Source organism: Cupressus sempervirens, chromosome 8, assembly GCF_028749045.1.
Source record: "Cupressus sempervirens isolate cs-2001-9-10 chromosome 8, ASM2874904v1, whole genome shotgun sequence".
NCBI lineage: Eukaryota > Viridiplantae > Streptophyta > Pinopsida > Cupressales > Cupressaceae > Cupressus > Cupressus sempervirens.
This window is the reverse complement of record NC_143125.1, coordinates 249,210,463-249,227,296: the sequence shown is the minus strand read 5'-3', so window position 1 is coordinate 249,227,296 and position 16,834 is coordinate 249,210,463. Positions and strand designations below refer to the sequence as shown.

Below are 16,834 nucleotides of genomic sequence, written 5' to 3'. Positions count from 1 at the left end.
TCTTACACCTAGCACTAGTTATCATCCACAAACAGATGGGCAAACAGAGATTGTGAATAAATGGGTGGAAGGATATTTGAGGAACTATGTAACTGCACAACAAAAGGCTTGGATCAGATGGTTGCATATGGGAGAGTATTGTTATAACACCACTTATCATATGTCCATCAAGATGACTCCTTTCATGGCACTCTTTGGTTATGAAGCACCTAGCTTCATGGATTTAGTTTTGGGGGATAGTAGAGTGCCCAAAGCCAAAAACTTATTGCAGGATAGTCAGGACATCCTAAAAGTGCTCAAAGAGAATATACAACAGGCCCAGAATCAACAGAAATTGTATGTTGATCAGCACCGAATAGAGCGTAGCTTCGAGGTAGGGGATATGGTTTACTTGAGGCTACAACCATATAGACAGTCATCGCTCAAGAAGAGCGGAGCTGAAAAGTTGAAACCTAGATTTTATGGTCCCTACAGGGTGATTCGCAAAGTGGGCAAAGTCGCCTATGAGCTTGAGCTTCCAGAGGGCACTCGAGTGCACAATGTGTTTCATGTGTCTAGGCTTAAGAAAGCCATTGGTCAGAATGTAGTGCCTTCTGCAAATTTACCCCCTTTGGATAAGGAGGGGAAGCTTGTGTTAGTACCCGAGGCTATTCTGGACACCAGAGAGAAGAAGCTTAGAAACAGGATAGTGAAGGAGTATTTGGTCAGATGGAGAGACTTGCCGGAGGAAGATTCCACATGGGAGAGTGAGCAAGTTATTCAGCAGGCTAGACTGAGATTGCTTGAGGACAATCAATTTCAAGGGGGGCAGACTTTAGCAGTTGACCAAGTGTGTGTGCGTTAGCCTTGTTCTACATGGTCCCGAGGGCTAACGAAGGGTTTAATGGGATCTTGGAGTGTTTTGGCGTAGTCATTTCCAGTTTGGGCCAAAACGAAGTTGATTTACTCAATTTCAGGCATACTTACTATTTTTAGTAAGTCAGCAGGACAGTGCAGGTCAATTTTGGTGATTGGATTTGATACTCTTCGGTGAGAGCTTTCCGATAAGCTATCAGCAAATTGGTTTAGTTTTTTGGGACATCCAGGGGTGCCCATTACATGATTCCTCTTTTAAACAAAATAATCAGAACTAAAACCTTGCAGATGTTTTCCAACACAACTAATCCAGTACAATAGCCGACAGATGTTTAACCAGCTGCTTCTTAATAATAATATTCGAACTCAGAAATACACAAATGGAATACAATATGATGCTTAAACCAGACGATTCTTCACCAATTAATAACAGTTTCTTTCAAAATAATATTCAGAATTCTAGGCATATAGAAATGCATTACAAACTTATAATGTTAAAACCAGAAACTTCCACACAACTCCACAAGTACGTTATTGTATTATACAATAGCAATACAATAACCAATACAAAAAACCCCAATCCTAAATACAGAATTAACAGTCAAATTAGAATACTAGGATAAGAACTTGTAAGCACGAATGAAACACCTGAAGTGATGTTCCCGAGACAATGGGTTTGCATCCACTGTCTGCTAGCATGAGGAGCTACATCCTCCAACTAGCTGAAAGCTGAAGCTTTCTGAGACTCACAAGAGATGGAAGTGAACTGAATAATAAAATCAAGCATGCCCCACAACCAGCTTCTTTCCCCCTTTTAAAACACAAATTAGGACTCTTTGGCTCCTCTCTGTCTTTCGTCTTATTCTTGTGGCTCTTCAACTTCTTTAAGGCATTTTGTCTTGTTCCTCCTTGACCCTTTGTCCTTCGCATAACATTAAATTGACCTTTTTATATTTTTGAGTCTGTCTCAAAGTCAATTTTAATATTATATAGAATAAGACTTAAATTTTTCTAATGTCTTGAAGGGAACATTACAAATCTCCCCTCCTTAAGATTGCTTGTCCCCAAGCAATCAGTACCAGGATCCCATATGAGTCTATAGGCAGCCCCGTAGTCCAAACTGAAAACAATTCCGGCCACACTGCGAAGCCAGATGACTCTCTGCAATCTATCTGTAATGGGCACCCCTGGATGTCCCAAAAAACTAAACCAATTTGCTGAAAGGAATTTTGTCAAACAGTTTGCATTCAACCTCTTATTTCTCCGTTTAATATTTTAAACCCCTTATAACTCCGGAAATCAAACGTTTATTTGTTTGTTGTGTTTTGTGCATGGAATTGGTATCATACAACATAAACAAGAAAGAAACTACAATAATATGCAAAGTGGAAATGAACGGCTGCTAATAAAATGTTATTTTCAGAATTCATAAAACCAAATACATGGCAGATTTATCAACTCACTAATTACTTCAGCAGTATTGACATAATACTCCAGCCCATGCTTTCGAACTTGCTGCTACAGTGCTTTGTCCTTCAATCAGTCCACTACCTTCGTAATATCATTCCCTCAAAGCGGCATAAGCGTTAGAAAAGTAGTGAAGAAGATATGAGCAAAATACCAAATCTGCCTGTAGTTGGAAATGCAACTAAATTGCCTAATAATGAAGCCAATAAAAAAGAATTCCAAAGGCCAAACCCCAAGGGAATGACGTCTAGAATGTTACAAGAGAGGATAAACGTCCTCAAATGCCAAGAACGGAGCTGCAACTCACACACCAATTTCTTCTCATATTCAACCTGGCTAATGAAGCTACAAATGTTTCCTTTTATTCTATTTCCAATGGTCCGCTCTACTCATATGGGCAATGTGGGATAAAAGATGTGTGTAGTATATAAAACATATATTAAAATACCCCTAATGTCTCCCTTGGGTACACATCCCCATAAAATAAATATTAAAGTAACACTTTAATATTTTACAATTAAATTAGACGTTACTTTAATAAAACTTCAGGCATTAAAATGTATTAGTAATCGGACTCCGAATAATGCGAGTGATAGCTCATCGGAAAGCTCTCACCGAGGAGTATCAAATCCGATCACCAAAATTGAGTTGCACTGTGTCCTGCTGACTTACTAAAAATAGTAAGTATGACTGAAACTGAGTAAATCAACTTCGTTTTGGCCCAAACTGGAAATGACTAGGCCAAAACACTCCAGGATCCCATTAAACCCTTCGTTAGCCCTCGGGACCATGTAGAACAAGGCTAACGCACACACACTTGGTCAACTGCTAAAATGGGGACATTACACTATCTCTCAACTGGATCCCTAGATCCCATATAACTCTGTTGCGTTGCCTCGCTGCTATGATGAGATAGAAATATATCCATGGTCCATGTATAATCCAATAGAATGTGAAGCTCTGTCCTAAATGGATGATGTAAGAAATGAGTCGTTTAAAAACTAAAACCACCATCCCATTGATATCAAAGTTCAGACTATCGATATAAACTTGGAGAATTCCCAAATGCATAGGTGCTATGAGAGTGAAAGATGTTGAGAATCTAACCACAAACCTCAAATAAATATTCCACCAAGAACTGATCAAAGGCTTATGAAGAAAATTCACCCAACTCCTGAATGGAATGAAATCAGAACATATGTTGGGACTGATCAGATGATAAGCAACAAAAGTTGATTCATCATTCCCCTGCTGAGATCCAAATTCACTACTAGAATCTGAGCCAGGATCCCAAAGTCTGAAATCAAACTCTTCCTCTTCATGGCAAAGAAGAGATGATCCCTCGTTTAACACAAAACGAGGATTATCGAAAGTCCAATCACCAACAACTTCAAACAAAGTGTTGTCAACAAGCTGAAATTGTTCTGAAGTTTTGCTACTTAACCGTTTGGGGCAGCTATCCAAGTCATACATCTATTGAATGCTCTCAAGTTCGTCAATGACTTCCTGGAAGAATTCCTGCCTCATTCTATTCTCATGTTCCCAAGAGTGTTCCATGAGCTTGATTTGATTTTTTGTTCTCTACACAGAAAATTGAGTTTCACTCAGGGCCTCCCAGACATACTTAAGCGTCCCATTGAGATCGCTAATCTCATCCTTTTCCTTATTTGACTGTGTTGCATAAATCTCAGCAACCTCAAGAATATAATCCCTAACAGACAGTAGATATAAGGAATCTGATTTCATAGTCTCGAGGGTAGTTTTGACCTTCAATAAATCGGCCACAAGCCAGTCACCTTCCCCTTCCCTTGGGACCTTCCTGTAGAGCTCCTCAACCAACTCATGGGTACTATCATACTGCACCAAGGATGTGACAACCATGTCTTCACTAACCTTCAGTTGATTCTGTAAGGCATGTATTTCATTATCTACCTATTGAAACTATTCATTGTCTTGCAATGTCATCTTAGGTTGTTCTTCTAAATTCATTTTCTGAGTATCATGAATATATGGTTCATGATGCCAAGGTCCCAAATTGTTATTACATTTTGTGCAATCTATTTCATTAATCTGCTTGACAAAGCTCACCTTCAAGTCACCCACGAAGAAACCTGTACCTTGTGTAACATCTTCTACGTGATTGCAAGAAGGCTGCAGATCACTGGTAGTTGTCTGCTCATCTATTTCAAGACCATCCAAATGATGATTTTGGTCTATCGAAAATTCTTCGTACACCCCTGAGGGCTGTTCATCTGCAAAGAGATCCTAGACCAACTCCAGATACTTTCTTTTTGCCATATCAGTCGTATTTTGCTGCTCGGGATAAAAATTCATATAATCACTAAATGATACATCATTATGAATTTGGTTAGGGATTTTTTGATAATCTTTGTAAATGTGTGTATTTCAGTTCTTATACCTGATTCGGAAATTTGGGCTAACTGCTCATGTAACTTCATCGTACCTTTCCTGATTTTATTCAATTTTTTTCCCATTGCTGAAAGTTGTTATCCTGCTTAAAGTCTAAACCGGAATATTCTAAAATAGTAGCGTACTAATTATGGCTACAATTCTTGAAACCAATCTTCAAGCTCAACAACAGGGCATCTTTATTTGATTGCAATCTTAGGCCTTCTTTCCTCAAAACAACAATGCTGTCAATGTTGGTCTTTCACTTATCCCAAGTCTGCATAATCACAGATTGGAATCACCTTGCACCTGATGATTGCATTATTGTATGCCTTTGTTCCCTTTCAATCATTATTTGCTGATGCATAGGTTGCCTGCTCACTATCAATCAATTGTGAAGTGTCATTCTCCAAAAGGCCCACATCAAGATCAGTTTCCTCTTTGGCAATCAAAACTTCTACTTCCGTTTCCTCACTTTCAGGTTCCTTCACCTTATCCAATATGACATCTGAAACGTTTTGACATCCTTCTAATCTGCCAAGGCATCACATCTATTACCTTCATCATTCGCTAATGCACTAGTATTGTCTAAACTTGTCTTTTGCTCGTATGATTGCTGCATTTGTGTGAAGTCGGAGTCAACAGCAAAGCTAAAGAATATTTTGTTGTGAACATAAATATGAAATCTTTTAGGATCTATTGGGTTGATTGGCGGTATGCACTGACTGATGACACCTTTAGCACCTTTGATTGCTGCATCAACAAAATCACAGCTTACCTTATACAGAGCTCTATCACGCAAGATCCTGTCTTGAATGGTCTTGCACGGGAATTCCCTACATGACTGTAGTTCCTCATTCCAGACCCTCTGTATGCCAATTAACTCAGTGTCATATGGCAAAGCTAAAGCATCCTCTGCTCTCAAAAAATCTCTCCTGTGAGCTGGCAGAGGGGAAATGCCAAGCCATGAATGCAATGGCAACTTGGTACATTTGTAAAAAAGATGACAAGAGGCCTTCCTTTCCAAAACTTCACAAAAACTTTTTTTTTTAACTTGTTGCTGCTTTGACGTAGAAGTCCAACTAATGTTGTTGCCTCATGAGCAGATTTTGCAGGTCGTGGATCCAATATATCTCCTGTAGAAACATTGATATAATACCCACATGTATGTGTTGTAATACAGTAACTCTGGCAATCTAAAGTCACTACATCTAAGTAAATTAAATTCCCAAGCCGCCTGTAATCGCAAACACTTCAGATTACATAATTTATTAGCAACAAACAATAGTCAGTGCCACATCACTGTATACCAACAAAACTTCACATGAATGACTCGGTAAGATAATTTAGATACACGAAAAGGAAGAAGCTTTGTCATTTTCTGCAGAATTAATTTGCAAATGGTCTTCCATTACAAGACTCGAACCCTCCAAATATTTGTTATCATTAAATTCCAGCCCAAAATCAGCGTGAACGATGCCAAGGATGGAAGGGTGAACAGCATGTAACGTCTTCCCAACTACCAAGGCATTTCAACTTCTTTCGTTGCGGAACAATGATACTCCTGTCAAACCCGATTCTTTTCACTGGGACACTTGTCAACTAGGTCTGTTAGTTACGCTCCCTCCAGAATCGATTCCCAATGTTGTCGAACATCACTCAATTCTATGATTCTTCCCACAGTAACGATTTCTAAATGCTAATCGCCCAACTAAGGAATTTAATCTCCAATAACTTCTCAATATTCTGTATCACTACAAGATGTTTTGCAGATTCATCTTTCCGCATCAAAGGGGTGGTCCCTAGTTTCCTCGAATGATGCAAGCATTAAGACACTATCTTTCATCTTGGCGATTCCAAACCTTGTTATTCCTAGCACTTCTCCCTGTGCTAATCGTATAGTGGGAATCCCGATTTAATTGATGTTACCTACGTATGCCATACCTCTGTCCAAAATGGAGATCCTTCCTAGCCAGATTTTGCTGAGTATTTTCCTCTACGTCAACTACTACAACACTAAGTTCTACACTTTTCCTCTCCTCACGTGCCTGCAAGTGGATACACTTTCCGACAAAACATAGACGGATTCAAATTTGCTTCCTGAACTTTCTTCTTTGCAAGATCGAACTTCAGAGTAACTGTCAAGAACGTTGCCTTAGGACTCATTAAGTCACTTGTACCTGGTCACCGCCATGAGAGGTCACTGTTAGACCTTTTCCTGCAGATATCTCTAGCTCACATATACTTATCTACTACTCTAGACATTTGAGGAATTCATAATCTCGTCTTGCATGTGTTCCATGATTTTAACTTGTTTCTTCCTACGCTTATGGCCATAGCAATAGAAAATTATGATTTGAAATATCCTGATGAGAAGCTCCTTCACGTCAAAATTTCCCTTTAGAAGAATTATTTTCAAGAAACGTTTTCTTCTCCACTTGAAGTTGCAGACTACCCTTACTATTTAGAAAGAACAGTGAAGTCTGTCCTAAATACCATGAACCTCAGGCTAAAAATTTCCTCTTTTCATATCATGAGATGGCCCAAATCTAATAGTGAGAAGCAAAGCTCTAAGCGATACCAAGTTTAAATGTATGCAGCACTTGGATTTTGAACTTGACAATAATAGAAAGACTTGGAGAGCTGATTGCTTACTACAAAATAGCAAATCATTATAAATGGGTTCTCAATAAACTTTTTAGTGAACTCCTTCCAATTAAGTTTTGGCCAGAAGTGAAAACTCAGAGATTTCCGCTAATAGACTTTCATAGAGCTATTTTGGTCAATAGACGTCTTCAGAAATATTTTCCATAAATGTACCTTTGATACTATATTGGTTTTAATTCCGGATACTAAGCTACTGCAAATTAAGCTCCCATAATTTTGAAGATGATAATAACCACAAAGGCTGGTATAAATACCACTATTATTAAACCTCACAGGCTGGCAAGACCTTTGGCTCTGATACCACTGTAATATCCCTAGCAGGATATTTGTTGATTCCTCTTTTAAGCAAAATAATCAGAACTGAAACCTTGCAGATGTATTCTAGCACAACGAATCCAGTACAATAGCCGACAGATGTTTAACCAGCTTCTTCTTAATAATAACATTCGAACTAAAAAATAGGCAAATGGAATACAATACGATGTTTAAACCAAACGATTCTTCACCAATTAATAACAATTCCTTTCAAAATAATATTCAGAATTCCAAGCATATAGAAATGCATTACAAACTTATAATGTTATAACCAAAAACTTCCATACAACTCTGCAAGTACGTTATTGTATTATACAACAGCAATACAATAACCAGTATAGAAAACCCCAATCCTAAATACAGAATTAACAGTCACATTGGAATGCTAGGATAGAAACCTATAAGCACGAATGAAACACCTGAAATGATGTTCTCGGGAAAATGGGTTTGTGTCCACTGTCTGCTAGCATGAGTGGCTATGTCCTCCAACTAGCTGAAAGCTGACGCTTTTTGAGACTCTCACAAGAGAGGAAATTGAACTAAATAATAAAATCAAGCATGCCCCACAACCAGCTTCTTTCCCCCTTTTAAAACACAAATCAAGACTCTTTGGCTCCTCTCTGGCTTTCATCTTATTCCATTGTGGCTCTTCAACTTCTTTAAGGCATTTTGTCTTGTTCCTCCTTGACCCTTTGTCCTTTGTATAACATTAAATTGACCTTTTTATATTTTTGAGTCTGTCTCAAAGTCAATTTTAATATTCTATTTAGGCGCGAATGGAACACCTAAAGTGATGTTCCCGGGACAATGGGTTTGCGTCCACTGTCTGCTAGCATGAGGGGCTATGTCCTCCAACTAGCTGAGAGCTGAAGCTTTCTGAGACTCTCACAAGAGAGGAAACTAAACTGAATAATAAAATCAACCATGCCCCACAACCAGCTTCTTTCCCCCTATTAAAACATAAATCAAGACTCTTCGGCTCCTCTCTGGCTTTTGTCTTATTCCCTTGTGGCTCTTCAACTTCTTTAATGCATTTTGTCTAGTTCCTCCTTAACCCTTTGTCCTTTGTATAACATTAAATTGACCTTTTTATATTTTGGAGTCTGTCTCAAAGTCAATTTTAATATTATATAGAATAAAACTTCAATTTTTCTAATGTCCCTAAGGGAACATTACAGTCGTCTTCTCAGCACAAGTCCTCTACTCCAGCTTCCGACGGTTCCCGGAATAATAACATTCAATGCAACTATTGCCACAAGTTTAGTCACATGAAGGTTGAATGTTGGAAACGCTTAGCTGCCCAATCTAAGCAATCAAGTTCGCAGCCCAAAGCAAACAGTACAGAGCACATTGAGCAGACGGAATCTATCTCTTACACCTTCATGGCTAGAAGACCTACAGATCATGTGAAGTCGTCTGCTAGGTACATTGATTCAAGTGCCTCTCGTCATTTCACTCACCCAGAGACTATTTTATTGACTACTCAGATTCTGTTATTTTTGGTGGCTGAGAAGAGTACACCCTTGTCAACAAAGGCAACATTCAGATTCAATCTGCTGGGAGGAATCTCATTTGTGTACTATGTTCCAAGGATGGAACTAAATCTACTTTCAGTCAATCAATTACTGCAACATTCTCCACACTTGTATGTCAGCTTCAATTCACATCAATGTACCATCACTGATTGGGTGACTCGGTTTACTGTTGCAGTAGGTCTTCAAGATCATGGTTTTTTTCAAGTTACTGATTCTAGTGATTCTCGGAGCTTATCTATGGCTGCTTGACAATCTTCTATTAGCACACTTTGGCATCAGGGATATGGGCACTAAATGTGCTTACCTCTCTCAGCTTGCTTGGGATGAGCTTGTCCTTGGATTGCCAGAGATTTAGACTCAACAACTTGGAGTTTGTGATACATGTCAGACTAGGAAGCAACACCATACACCTTTCACAAGTGGTGATTCATGGTGAGCTTCTCAGCAACTGCAGCTTGTTCATGTCGATATCTGCGGCCCTATGGCCACTCTTTCTATTCTTGGGTCCAGGTATTTTCTGTTGTTTGTTGATGATTTCAGTAGAAAGATGTGGGTGTATTTCCTTAAAAAGAAATCAAATGCATTTCCTGTATTTTATGAACCGGTCACCCATAGTAGCGGTCAAAGGTAAAACTCAGGAAAAGGCCTAGTCAGGTTGCAAGCCTACAATCAGTCACTTGAAGATTTTTGGTTCCCTTTCTTTTGTTTGGATCCCCAATGCGTCACACACCAATTTGGATGCCAAGAGTTAGAAACTCATGCTTGTTGGATATAATAGTCTTCACAAAGCCCACCACCTGATTGATGTTGAGACATCTCGTCTCATCTACAATCGTGATGTAGTCTTTGATTAATAGCGAGGACCTTTCATGCCTATTTCTCCTGTTCCTAATCCAGTAGACCAACCTATGAATGCTTATGATTTGGGAGTTTGGCTTCCATTAGGTCCACCTAATGGGAAGGGTCCAATAGCTCCTACAACTCCAATTATACTAGTGATCCATGTATAGACACCTCCAACTTCTCCTACGGGATCACCTCGATTTGTAGATGCTTCACCTGAGTTTGTTCCAGATTTTTCTGATGAGTAACCTGATCACCAAGCATCTCTTGATACTAATGTTGGTCATTCTCCTCTCCGGCCTAAGTGGTGAGCTAAGACACTTGCTAATCTTTGTGATGATGAACTCATTGATGGGAGAATTGCTCGAAAAAAGAGCAAACCTACAAAGTTTGTTAACTTTACTCTCATGGCCAACATTCACAATGTGTTTGAATTTCAAACATATTCCGAGACTAAAGGAATTCCAGAGTGGGAACAGGGAACGACATTTGAACACCAAACCCTACTGAAGAATAACACCTAGGTCCTTTCTAATCTTCCACCAGAGAAGAAACCCACTAGCTGCAAATGAGTTTACAAAATCAAATACAAATCTGATGGTACTTTGGATTAGTACAAAACTCATTTAGTTGCGAAGGGTTTTTCTCAGCATCAGGGCATTGATTATGAGGAGACCTTTGCTCCTACTACAAAGATGAGCACAATCAAATTAGTCCTAGCCATGGTAGCACAGTTTGGCTAGAAGGTCCATCAGACGGACGTCAAGTGCTTTCCTGAATCGTGATCTCCATGAAGAGGTCTACATGATGCGGCCTCCTGGTTTCAAGGTTGTTGGTGAAGACCATCAGGATCTCATATTGGTAAAAGCTCTATATGGTTTAAAGCAAGCTCCTCGGGCATGTTACATAAAAATTGATAAATACCTCAATGATCAAGGCTTCAAGAGGAGTTCTTCAGACTCAAATGTCTACATCAAGACTACTAACAGTGACATCATCCTTCTAGTTATTTATGTGGATGATTTGATCATCACTGGCAATTCAATATCTTTGATTCAAGGAATCTAGCAGAATTTATGCCAGTCTTTTGATACGACTGACCTTGGGCTCATGCATTATTGCCTAGGTGTTGAGATTTAGCAACAATCTTCTGGTATATTCATCTCTCAATCCAAATATGCCAGGGCTCTGTTAGACAAATTTTGTATGCATGATTGCAAGCGTGCATCAACACCCATGGAGAATGGTCTCAAGTTATCAGCCAAGTTTGATTCTCCTCCTGTTGATGATACTACATACAAGCAACTAGTAGGCAACTTCATCTACTACCTCTCTGCTACTAGGCCTGACATCAGCTTCGCAGTCAACTACATCTTCCGCTTTATGACAGCTCCCAAGGCTGATCATTGGATGGTCGCAAAGTGTGTGCTTCGTTATGTGAAGGGCATTTCACATTATGGACTTCTTTACTCTCGCAATTCTAATCCTAAACTCAGTGGGTTCACAGATTCATATTGGGCAAAATCTGTTGATGATAAAAAGTCAACTTCTGGATATGTATTCCATTTGGGATCTGGTGCCTTCACATGGACCAATAAGAAGTAGAACACAATTTCTCTATCCTCTATAGAGCCCAAATACTGAAGGACTATTAAGGCAAGATGTGAAGTTGTTTGGCTTCGTCGGATGCTTGGGGATATGCAGATGTCACCAGCAGGACCGACTACTCCATTTGTTGATAACGAAGGCGTTATCAAGTTAGCCTGAAATCCAATCTTCCACGAACGAACCAAGCATGTAGATGTTCAATGTCACTATATACGACAACTAGTTGAAGACGAGACAATAGATTTGCGGTATGTTCTTACCACAGATCAAACTGCAGACATTCTTACCAAGTTTGTCAAATTCAAAGGACAACTTGGTGTTGTGGATAGATTAGCCATTAAGTGAGGGTATTACAATAATGGATAAGCGTTTATTATTAGTTAATGATAATCTATTTGTAATCTATTGCAAATATTAGAATGTTTCTAATATTTAGTTAGTTGTAATTATCTATTAGCTTTTTAGCTTTCTTTTAGTTAGAATAGAATTTTTCTATTCTTTATGATCATTTCCTAAGGAAATATTGCTTTATTCTTTTGTATATATAGACCTCTCTGTCTCTGTTAATAACAAGCAAGTATTTTACCAATTATTTTGTAATTTACTATTTTTCCCTTAATACTATGGTTCCTTATATCTCCTGCCCTTTAAAAAAAAGGATTTCAAACATTGATATTTTATTTTGCTTTCCTTATATCTCTCGAGGTGTTCTCAAATGTAAGGAGAAGATGTTTCTTTAGAGAGGGAAGTATTATTGGGCATGGTGCTTCGGAATCAAGAGCCAGTTAAGTTTTCCCACATCGCTTGGCATCACAACCTTCTTGAACAAGTGCTCCCTCACATATTTAAGTTGTCCCCCCTCTAGATTGAATGATTCTCTAGAATCTCCATCGCTATCTTTGTTGGACTGTTCAAGCTCTTTGTCGTAGGTGTTCTTTCAGAGCATGTCCACAATCTCAAACTTATAGTGTTGGCTGAGGAAAATGGTCTCCTCAATTTCACTACCCTCTACAAAAGTGAAGTTTTCTATGGTAGTGCATCCTTAGAACTTTAGGGCAGCGATATCATAGGCCTTGGCAACTTCCTCTTCACGATTGAATGTGCCCAACCAATGCAAAATCTCACAAGTCTCTAGTAAAGTATGTTGCTTTGATACCATCTTGAATATGGGAAGATTTCTGCAAAATGTAGTAGCACCCCCTTTTCAACATGCGTGTTCCAAGTGCGACAATCTCTCTTTATATTGTGGATGAGCATTGGATTCATTAATATTTAATTAATATAACAATTTATAATTTAACTACACATACACACACATATATTTATTATTTATGTATATATATATATAACTTCAGTTTAGTCTCTTGAGTTTATCCAACTAAAGCTGCCAAACATTAACATATCATGCCTTCATGATAATGATTATGAGCATAGCTCTAATGCCATTGAAAGACACATTCACCATCATGTTCCTAACATTCATCGCAGAGGTCTATAATCTTTGATGGTTTGGTTGTCTTAAAGGTGTAATGGCTCATTCTGAAACCGTCACTGTCAATTATAAAGCATCTTCGTGTATACTACACCATTGATCTTTGTGTGCTTGTTGGGAGTGGTCGAGTTGTGATTGTCTATTATTATCTCCAGACTTTATTACACCTTGCAAAAAGTTTATTAAAGATTGAGACTATGTAGATAATGGTTATAGAACCGGATATTAACTGAACCGGATATTAACTGATTTCTCTTTTAGCAATATAATCAGAAATAAAACTTTGCAGATAATTTCCAGCACATTCGAAAACCAGTAGAAATTCCAATAGAAATTAAATCAACTTTTCTCAGATACAACATTCAAACTCAGATGTAAGCAAAAATGGAATACAATGCTATAATAAGACCAGAAGATTCTCCAAATGAATATAACCCATTATTTCAAAATAGCATCCAAGATGTCAAACATATAACCATGTTACAAACTAATAAGGTAAAACCAGCAACTCTTATAACTCCCTAAATTACATTATTGTATTATACAACAACAATACAATAACCAACACTATGAATCCAATCCTAAATACAGATTAACAGTCAGATTGGAATACTAGAATAAGAACCTGTAAGCGCATGTGAAACATCTAAATTGATGTCTCACCGGACAATGGGTTTTTGTGTCCACTTTTTGTCCGCACGAGGGGCTACGTCCTCAAGCTAGCTGAAAGCTGAAGCTTTTTGAAAACTCTCACAATAGAGAAAAGTGAACTGAATCATAAAATCAAGCATGCCCAGCCATGAGTCTCTTTCCCATTTTAATACACAAACTGAGACTTTTTGACTCCCCTCTGGCCTTCGTCCTATTCCTTGTGACTCTTCAACTTCACTCTGATAAATCGTCTTATTCCTCCTCGTCCTCTTGTGACCACATGGAATATTAATTTGACCTTCAATAATAAATCTCCAGCTTACATAGTCAAATTTAATATTGTAAATTTGTTCCTTCTTAATAATTCTAATGTCCCCAAAGAAGGAAATTACAAATCTCCCCTCCTTGAGATTGTTTGCCCTCAAGCAATACGTACCAGGATCCCATATAAATCTATAGTTAATCCAGTAGCCCAAACTGACAACAAACCCGGCCAAACTGTGAAGCACGGTACCACTCTACAAAACACCTGTCAACCGAATTCCTGGATCCCATACCCATATTACCCTTCGAAGAAATGTTGCGCCTATAAATTGATCAACACTGATCATCACCATAATCAGCCTCAAACTGAATAGGACCAAAATAAAATCCTCGTCCAACCATAGATACAATCTACCAACACCGAGATCCCAAACTCTGTTATGCTGCCTTGTTGTTATGATGATATAGAAATATATCTAGGGTCCATGTATAATCCAGTCGAATGTGAAGACATGACTTATGTGGATGATATAAGAAATGAACTGCTCAAAAGCTGAAACCACCATCCCATGGACATCAAAATCCATACTGTCGGCATAAACTTGGAGAATTCCCAAACGCATAGATGCTATGAGTATGAACGATGCTGAGAATATAACCACAAACCTCAAATAAATACTCCACCGAGAACTATTCAGAGGCTGATGAAAAAAATTCACCCAACTCCTGAATGGGATGAAATCGAAAAATATGTTGAGGTTGATCAAATGAAAAACAATAGAAGTTGATTCATCATTGCCATGCTGAGATCAGGATTCACTGCTAGGGTCTAAACCAGGACCCCAAACTCTGAAATCAAACTCTTCCTCTTCGTGGCAAATAAGAGATGATCCCTTATTTAACACAAAAAGAGGATTGTCGGACATCCAATCAGCAACAACTTCAAAAAATGGGTTGTCGACAAACTGAAAGTGTTCCGAAGTTTTGCTACTTAACCATTTTGGGCAGTTATCCAAGTCATACATCTACTGAATGCTATCAAGTTCATCAATGACTTCCTGGAAGAACTCCTGCCACATTTTGTTCTCATGTTCTCGAGAGTTCCATGAGCTTGATTTGATTTTCTAGTTCTCTGTAAAGAAAATTGAGTTTCACTCAATGCCTTCCGAACATACTTAAGTGTCCTGTTAAGATCCTCAATCTCATCCTTTTCCCTTTTTGACTATGCTGCATTAATCTCAGCAACCTTAAAAATATAATCCCTGTTGGACAGCAGATATAAGTAATCTGATTTCATAGTCTGGAGGGCTTTTTTGACCTTTTGTAAATCGGACGCATTACCAGTCACCTTCCCCTTCCTGTAGAGCTCCTCAATCAACTCTTGGGTACAGTCATACTGCACCAAGGATGCCGCCACCATGTCTTTACTAACCTTCAATTGATTTCTAAATGCATGCATTTCCTTATCATGTTGGTACACCTCATCGTCTTGTAGTGTCATCTTGGATTGTTCCTCTTGATTCCTATCATGGGCATAGGAAATATATGATTCATCACACAAAGACTCCAACCTACTATTACCTGGAGTGCAGCCGATCTCCTCAGCCTACTTGTCAAAGCTAATCTCTCAATCACTAATGTAGAAACTTGTACCTTGTGTCACCTCTTTTGCGTGATCATTAGAAAATTGCAAATCAAGTGGGGTTAACTTCTCTACTTTTTCAAGACCTTTTGTTTGATGATTTTGGTCTGTTGGAAATTTTTCATACACACCCTTGCATTGGTCTTTTGCAAGGAGATCTAGAACTAATTCCAAATACTTTCTTTTCGCTATATCAGTCTTATTTCACTGCTCTAGATGCAAATCCATGTAATCACTAAACAATAAGTCATTCTGAATTTGGTTAAGTTTTATACTCTCTATAGACATCAAGTATTTCTGCTTTTAATGCAGATTGATCAACACTGGTGCGCATTCTCGTTATGAGTTTGTCCAAAAAAATCATTCTAGAATTGAGGAGAAGGGTTCATAATTTGGGTATCAACTGATGACTAAAGGGGATTCATTGCAACTCATTCAGTACCAAGTGCTAATGCAGAAGACAACACACTCTGAGATGCTATATATTGTGTTGCAAAATTGGCTTTTGCTGCAAATCGATTGGACAGTGCAATGCCTAAACTTTCAGAGCATCTTATCTGCTAGTGTAACGGTCTACAAAAGCCTTTACTTTTGGAGGTGCTAAATATTTTGCTTGAATAAACATGTGCTCTGCATCACCACTTTTACCATTTTCCTTCAACAGTATTCCCTTTGCTAAGAATCCTCAGAAATCATTTGGCCAGGAAGCTATCAATGAATCATATCCTGTTGTAGCATCTCCTACGTGCCCCCAATCTGAGTATGCCTTTCCTAACAACAAATCAACTTGAACGGGATCAACCTGATCCAAATTATTTGACTGAATGGAAATTTCATCAACCTGTACATTTCCTCCATCCTGTCTCTTTAATTCTAGCCTTAGCCAATCCTTAGCAGATAAAAGTTCTTTTGTATGGCTTTATGTTCACAACCCTCCAACATTGGGTGTTATTGGTTGATTAATTCTCTTGCATGCTAAGTACCGTACTTTTGGTCTTCTTTGTCTCACACCCTTAAACTGTTGTCTACTCAATACTGGGTTACTTCAGTTTTGGATATGAACAGAAGAGTTAGTCTCGGTGTCGT

The 16,834-nt window shown here is 38.4% G+C and overlaps 1 protein-coding gene across 1 annotated transcript in view; it reads right to left on the bottom strand.

Annotated features, from left to right (window-relative positions):
- Positions 1-16,834, bottom strand: part of SAC3B (SAC3/GANP/Nin1/mts3/eIF-3 p25 family) — a 92,754-nt gene that overhangs the window by 52,519 nt on the left and 23,401 nt on the right. The window lies entirely within an intron of this gene.